Consider the following 8,284-nt stretch of genomic DNA (forward strand, 5'->3'; position numbering starts at 1 on the left):
TAGACCTCACCTGAGCATCTCCAACAATTCCAGCCCCACACCCATGCACTGAGGCACAAAAATCATGTAGCTTTTCTTCCAATGTGACACCCCAAACCAAAAAATCTCTTCTTTTTAACTAGTTTATCTCTATAAGCAGAACTTCTGGCTAGGGCTAGCTGAAAGCCAAGTGAAAAAAACAAATCAAAAGAATAACAGAAAACCCAACACCATAACAACAAATATTCAGCGAATTGTTAATTTCTTAAGTTTACATTAGACCTAAGTCACACCAAGTTCCCAGCAAAAGGGCAGTTGCTCAGACTTCCACAGTCCTACCATTTCAGTAACCACAGCAGAATCAAGTCTCACTTTCTCTGAGCAGCCACAAGGTTGCTCTGAGGAGAATCTGGCACCAAGCAGTTTGGGCTGCAGCTGAGAAGCCCCTAACACATGCAGCAGGTATTACTCCGGGTGCTAGGGCATACCCCTGAGACGGGAACATTGATGTTTCCAGCAATCCTGGTCCTCAGGCAGGCTTAGCAGAACTCTGCATTAGCAGAAATTGATCAATGTTGACAGATTTCAAACAAAGTATCTTAGGTCTAGTAAATAAAGTGTTTTTCAAAGAAAACTTTTCTCTGAAAATGTTTGACTAGGATTATTGCTAGATCAATCTCAGCCTCATCTGACACTACTCCAAACCAATTTTAGAAGCACAAATTCATAAAGACTGCTGCTGCTTCAGCTGAAGCGTTGCTGTCAGACCGGCTCTCTCCCACCCCCATCTTCCTTCCAGTATCTCTTTCCACCTCCACTCAGGCTCTAGCTAAATCGTCCCTTCTATGTTTATGCTGCCGGTTTATTTCACAGATTTGCGATGCTTGGAAATAGACCAGTCCTTTGCCCACTGCACAGCTGAGCCGCGCGTCCTCCTGCACTGCAGTTTGAGACCAACTGATCTGCCACTGGCACACCGTAATTCTCGCTTTTCTTGCACTTTTAGCTCACTAAAATGAGGCGAAGTTAAAGTGTTACAGTTTGGAACAACTCGAGCATTGCTCTGCCTGCCAACTAGCTCCAAGAAGCACGAAGGAATTCTGACTGTTCCTGAGTCTGTCGTGAAACTTCACGATTCCTTACGAACACGCTGCTACCAGCACACCTTGTGCACTGTTTTCCCTCTGGCCTCTGTCCCACGCTTCTCACGGAACGCGAATTCGCGTCCTCCTCCTAACGGGACACCTGGTGCAAACACGGTCCCTTTCCCACAGCTGATCCGCTCTCGGGTTCCCCGCAGCAGCACTAATGCTTCCAGCGCCGGCAGCAGCAGCTGAGGCTGTGCAGACAAAGACGGCGGAGGTGGGAAAGCCTCTTACCAGGGAATTAGGTGCCGCTTCCCCGGCTCCGCCGGAGGAGCAGCCCCGCACAGAGCGCCCGCCCCGGGATCGCCTCCCGCTGGAGCCTCGCCGGGCGCGCTCCGAGCTGCGGCCCCGCTCCCCCGGAACGCGCTCCGGGCACCTGCGCGGGGGCGGCACCGGCGGCGACAATCGGCACGGAGCGAGTGCGGTCCGGCTGTCCGCGCTCAGCCCTCAGCCCTGCCTCCGCAGCCGCGGGCGGGGATGCTGCTGTCACTGTGGACGGGGTAAAGCGGCTGGCGCTCTAGCACGTAGAATAAAGCATCTTAGCTTTATAGGGTGCCATTTAACTTTTTAAAATACATGGATGTTGAAAGCCTGAAGATGGCTTAGGTGTTTTGTATTCATCGCTCACCTGCACGTATTGATTTATCAGCAAAAAATACGTCAACAAAAAGCTCCGAGTTTGCCCCATACTATATCTGGGTGCCATACTCTGTTGCTATTTTACACTTCTGTCATGCAAGCAGGATACTTTAACCTCTTCTTCCCAAGATAATCTCTCTCCTGAGATGTGCTGGAATGGGTGAACTGTACTATTGAGGTGAATTTTACAGGGAGAAAAAGCAAAGTGAGTTTTATGAGAATGAGTCAAGGGAGAGTTTTCTGTGCTCACATGATGACTATCCCGCTTGGGAATAAGTGAAAAAGAGCAGGAAAATAGGCAGCTTCACTGAAGAGCTTCTGTCAGTGAAGCACAGGCAAGAAAGCAGATATTATTTGAAGAATAAAACAGAAAACAAAGAAATCTCCTGACCTGACATGAAAATTCATTCACTAAACCTAAGTTGAATTTTTCATCTTCTGAATCTGCACTTTTTCACAATAATTTACAGGGCTCCAGGGAGATTACATTTACCCACCAAGAACAGTGCAAAAAGTGTAAAATGAGTAAGGTAACCCCTTTTCATGCAGAAACCACCCCCTACAGAAAAATGACATGTTGCATCAGGTTTGCAGAGCACAGAGAAGCTGGGCTGAAATACTCATTGCATTGCAGAGTCAGTACCCAGCACCCCCATGTCATAAAGTTGGGAGAAGCATCACCCAGGGTGTATGGTGTGTCTTCCTGGGAAGAAGAGAGTGTGTGTAGAAGTCCAATTTAATCCTATGTAGATTGAAGTGAAGCAACAGATTGTATCTCTTCATAAAATAGGGTATGGAAACATGCATACATGATGATAACCATTGTCCTCTTGATAGCTAGTATAGGTTTGTAAAGAGAACCAGTACTGCTGGCTCATCTTGAGGCCACTGGGATTTCTCAAGGCAGGATTTTCCTTCATGCTCTCAATCCATTTTGTTGTGTGGTGTGTTTGGGTTTTTAAACTTATTTTTCAGGTTAGGATTTCATTCCACTTTGGGAACAGCATAGCTCACCACTCAGTGCTGTGTGCCAGACTAGGAAAAGGGCCTGTAGATACAACTGGAATAGTAGAAGTAGATATACAGAAAAATGGTTGCACAAAAAAGAGGTTTTCCAGGCAAAGTAGAATAACTAAGGATTAGGCCTGAAATGAAAGAATCCACAGTAAACCACTTTGCAGATCTAAGCTTTCCCTGTGTTTTGCAATTATGACTCCATGGTCTCTGTTTCCCCAGAAAGCTTGTTTAGTACTTTAACACATTGCTGTTCTTGGCTTAAAGTCTCAGCAGCAGCCTCCTGAATACAGGACTGCAGAACTGAGACTGAAGGCTCCATACTGAGGGCAAGCACTACTGTGGAACATCCTGAATGTTCAGCAGAAAATACAAACCTAAGCTGTTGCAAATGTTCCCCCCTCAAACTTGCAGCTAATTTTAAAAATAGGAAAAAATTAACAAGCTTAAGCTAAAGGCCATTAGTCAAATGGAAATATTAAATTCTTCCAGCTAGTGTTGCTGTTTGAAACCTGAGTAGAAGATACAAGATTTAAAAAAAATTATGGGAACAGAACGGAACAGTTCAATTTTGCTAATTGAATAGCTCTGGCTCAGAGTTACAGAAAGAACATAGTTTGGGAATGTGTGCCTAGAAATACACGTCACACTTAGCTGAAGAACTGATTGATCTGCAGAGAGAGCTGCCCCGATCCCCTGCACAAGAGATCTGGACTGTGAGCACACACTTGGCCTTACTTGCCATCAACAATTAACACAATGTTATTGAATTTATTTTAAAAGACAAAACAAAATTACCTCTGTGCCCAGGAGAGTTCAATCCTCTCTAGAAGCAGCACAGATCTAGCATATGGTTATAAGTCTATGCTTTTTAGAAATACTTTTACTCCTATTAGCACAAAGACCTGGAAAGTGGTGTGGGGCAGAAACCCTGAACAGTAACAACTGTTGTATAACTGTGTCCTTTTTGGTCCTTACTTATTACAATATATACAGTAGTTATGTGGAAAAGCATAATTCATTTTTCCCAGACAATTATAAATTATCTTTTTAGTCTACAGAGTTAGTCTGAGCACCTGCATGTCTCCATAGCAACTCCACAATATTTCAGGGATTACTTTGTAATTCCACTGTGTTTTGGATCTAGTTTTTCTCCAAGCCAGCTCAGTTCCTCTAGTTCCTTCAAGCTGCATATCCTGAGCTGTGTCTTCTCCCATCTGTTCACTCTCCTGTATGCACATTGCAGGCCAAAATAAAGTGGTATTTCTCCAAAAGTTCTCTGATGACCTTATGTTTTACTGAAGGTGAGCTGAGGGTTCATTCCTTCCTGTGCTGTTGTTCTGCTGCTTTGTGCCTGTGCTAGGTGAATAAAACAGATTCTGGTAGGAGAAGGGAAAAGTGGAGTCATTATGGAAGGTGAACAGAACTGATGGGAATTCAGGTAGAAAGATGAAAGGAAATACAAATAAAGTTTACATACTTCCTGATTGATTAAGGAATCAGCTTTTATCAGAAAGGCACCAGATTTCTAAGGTTAAATCACCTATAACAAAAATGCTGCCAGAGCACCAAGAAGATGATTTTGGAGACATATTAACAAATGTTTCTTCAAAGTGCCTGAAATTTATCAAACTTTCTTCAGTCTCAGGTGCAGGATATAAATCAGTACTATAGTAAATACATGTTACCAAAACCTGGCCTTTGAAAATCACTATGATGATTTGGAATCCATCTCAGGGACAGAGTGGCATGAGCCATGAAAGTCTCACATGGAAAAGAGCAGGAGAAGAGAGCATTCCTGCCTGCAAAAGACAGTGCCTGCAGCCAGCCCTGCACGCAGCAGGTTTAATCTGGCATGGTGTGTGACAAACAGGCCTAAGACAACACACCCCCAGACTTCAGCAACCCTTCAGCAGTCATGTGAGGGTGCCTTTGAAAACTGAAAAGATTGGATTCAGCTTTGAATCTGTCTCAGAGCAGATAAGCTTTTGAAGTAATAAAGGCTAACCCAGGCCTCAAAACCACTATCCTCTGTAGAAGCTTTCTGAGCCTCAAAACCAAAGGTTGGCAAAAACAACAAACTGACCTTTTGAGGTGATTTGTCCAGGTAAAACTAGTCATGTGGGTATGGGTGAACTGGCTCGAGAGAAATCCAACCCATAACTTTAAGGTGTCACACTCGATTAAAGCTTATAGCTCTGCAAGTCATTGCCATTTAGTGTCCAAATGAAAAAAGAGAAAGTACACTGGCCCTTTCTTTGTATCCCAGTCAATTTAATGCTTATTCAAGGCAGAATATGCACTACTAGAAAAAAAGTGAAGCTCAGGGACAAGTAATGCTTCTCCAGAAGTCAGGCGGTACTGCAGCTGGGTCTAGGGCTCACAATGTTCTTCCCCAGCTTTGAGAAAGAAAGAAAAAACCCCAACTTTCTCCTCTACTGACAAGAATTTGGAAAAAGGATCTGGCCAGTTTCCTTCACTTTCACATTTGTTACTCGGACCATCAAGGAATGTATAGAAAGGAATTTATCCCATACCCAAATATGCAGAGGAGGAATGACATTTTCCGAGCCTACCTCTTAGCAGCCAATGCTCAGCTCTGGCTCTCCCTGCTGCAATTAACAGATTGCATGTGACTGACACGCAGATGTGGTGAAGGCATAAAAATAGGCAGTCTGGTTCTGTGTAACCAGCCCCACACATCATCTTCCTCATCAGCACAGCTCTTGTGCTGAACTCAGCCACATGTTCCCCTTACAGCGCCTTCCTGCGTTCCTCCTCATACAAATGCTGTTTACATCCTGTCCAGACTAGATGAAGATTAATAACACTAAGCATTTCTATGGGACCTCCTTGGAAGAACCCTGGGCATATTTCACCTGGTATTATTTTAATCACAATTTTAGAGGCTTCCATTGTAACAGTGCCTTGAGCAGCTTATAGCTAAACACACAAGAAAATGGGAATCAGAGAACTGCAGATGACAAAGTATAATGCAAAATTAGAGGAGATTTGGAGGACAGCAAGCATAATTAAGGCTCTGTAATAGTAACGACAGTGAATTGCTACCATAAAAAAGATGAGTAAGAGGGGATGTGATTCAAAGACAGAACATACTGAATATTCAGGAGATACGGTTCTCTCTTTCGCATGACACTAGACCAAATTAATTTTAATTAAAAAATGGCAGGAAATTCAAAACTGCAGTGAAAGAAGATTCCTTTCACATTACACATATAAATAAGTGAAACTATGAATCTATCAAGATTCAAAAATAGTTTTAGACCTTTATGGACCTGCAAATTAATATCATACTGTACACTGAGATAGCAAGTCACAATTCAGACTAGCCATTAGCATAGGATCCAGTGTCCTGTTCCTGAATACTTGGTTAGGGAATTTTTGCACCTTCTGAAGTGCCTGTTAACTCCTACTCCCAGAGACAGATGGGAGCTGGATGGATTTCAGGCTAACCCAGTCTATTTTGATGAGTACTGTGTCTTCCCAAAACAAACTACCTATGATTGCTGGCAAGACAGCAGATGCTAAGAAATCCTGTCACTCAACTCTCAGTCCCAAGACCATGTTTAAAACAAAAGGTATTTCATTATATATCTGTGTTGTAACTTTGCATCAGCCACTGCAGGCTTTTAGCAAATAAGGCCCATTATGGGCAATGGTTCCAGCACTTAAATACAAGATTCAAGCGAAATAAATCTCAGTGTCATTAGTTCAAGCAAAAAAAAGACTGTCTGCACATTAAGTTTATGAATAGAAGGGTGAGAGAAAAGATTATTCACTTTTTAAAAAGTCATATGCATTTGCTAAAAAAAACCTCTCACACAGAGAGAAAGAAGAGATGGTATTTTGAAACCTCAGATTTTTCCTTTTAGAAAACTTCAGTGTTTTAATTTCCTCCTCATTAACACTCAATCACATACCGTGTAAATAATACTATTTTTGTGATTAGGTACTGTTTTGAATTTTTGGTGCTGGGCAGAACACCTAATTTCAGCAATAATTCACCATCCAGATGTGATTAGAATATGATTCTTATGGAGCTATATATACACTTCCTATATATATGGTACATAGTAATCAGTCTTTCTGAAGATTGGATTAAAAAGGATTGAAACAGACTTAAAGTGTGGTTTAGAAATAAATTTCTGCCACTGTAAAGCTTTTTGAATTGCAAGGCTAGGCAAGACAGTAAGGAGTGGTCACTGGAGCAGTTACTGCATACATTCCTCACACACCACTGAATTTATACCTTCATGTCCTCATTCTGTACCCATAAGAAAAAAGCAGCAACACTTGTCTTTTTAAAGTAAGAAATTATGGGGACATGCAGTATTTTTACCAGACATATCTGGTAAACAGGTAAACATACCATCCAACATAGCTTGGCTGACAGACACCTCTGAAATCCACCCTTGCAGGGTTAGTGGGAAGGAACAGAGCAGGGCTGTCTAGTCTTCAATACATTAGGATTACCTAATAAATGATATCATGAAACCCAGCATAGAAACAAGTTTTTGAGGTACTCTTTCATTCTGTTTTTTTAAAAACCTTTGGAATTACGAAAAGGAATGTATGCTATTGCTGACCTCCTCAGATCTGTTCAGAGTGGGCTGAGTAAGGGTCATAAACAACTAAACACACTTTTTAATTTGTAAATCTCGTTATCGGACAAACCCAAAACTTTTTACCACCTTTAAATGCCTCTGGTGCCCTCTGGTGTTCCTTCTCTGCAGCTTCACACACACAGCGAATGCAAGAGAAATCCAGCACAATCTGCCACAACGTCCCTGCGTAGGAAAAGTTATGCACAAACGAGTGGATTACTCTTCCAGATGTGGTTCTCAGCTACATTAATGTTCTTATGGAAGCAACTGTGGCTCAGTGCTAATGTAGATACCTGAAAAACTGTCCAAGGCATCTCAAGATAAACCTGATTTACATAAAGATTGGAAAAATGTGACCCAATGCAAAAGTTGCAGGTGGAAGCAACTCCTTGGCAGGCAGAAGCAATGCCAAATCCACAATTTACACCCAAAAGATGGTGCCCCATTATGAAAGCTGGAAGTACTTGAAAAGAAAGCAAGTGTATAATTAATTGTATGCAAAAAAACCTAGAAAAACATCATTTTGTATTTTGTAATATGAATTAACAATTCTGGCCTTGTCTACAACTGAAGAATGTGAGCAGAAGGCATCACTGCAATTACATCCCAGGGGACTGCAAACTGAATAGACAGAAATTGCAAGCAGACAGATTTTTATCACCATGGGCTTCTAGAGATTCCAGAGAAAGGAAGTATTTAATACAAGATCCAAAACCATTTCTGACACCTCTGTGGTGCCTATGAATTTGACACAAGAATCTTGGAGATCATTCAACAAGAGACCAGCCCAGTTTTGCCCCACAGGTTCTCAAGCATAGGAAGAAACAAGCAAAAAAAAATTGGCAGGAAGGTATAGAAAAGCACACACCAAAGTAACTGTTC

Source organism: Passer montanus, unplaced genomic scaffold, assembly GCF_014805655.1.
Source record: "Passer montanus isolate IOZ18808 unplaced genomic scaffold, ASM1480565v1 scaffold21, whole genome shotgun sequence".
Taxonomy (NCBI): domain Eukaryota; kingdom Metazoa; phylum Chordata; class Aves; order Passeriformes; family Passeridae; genus Passer; species Passer montanus.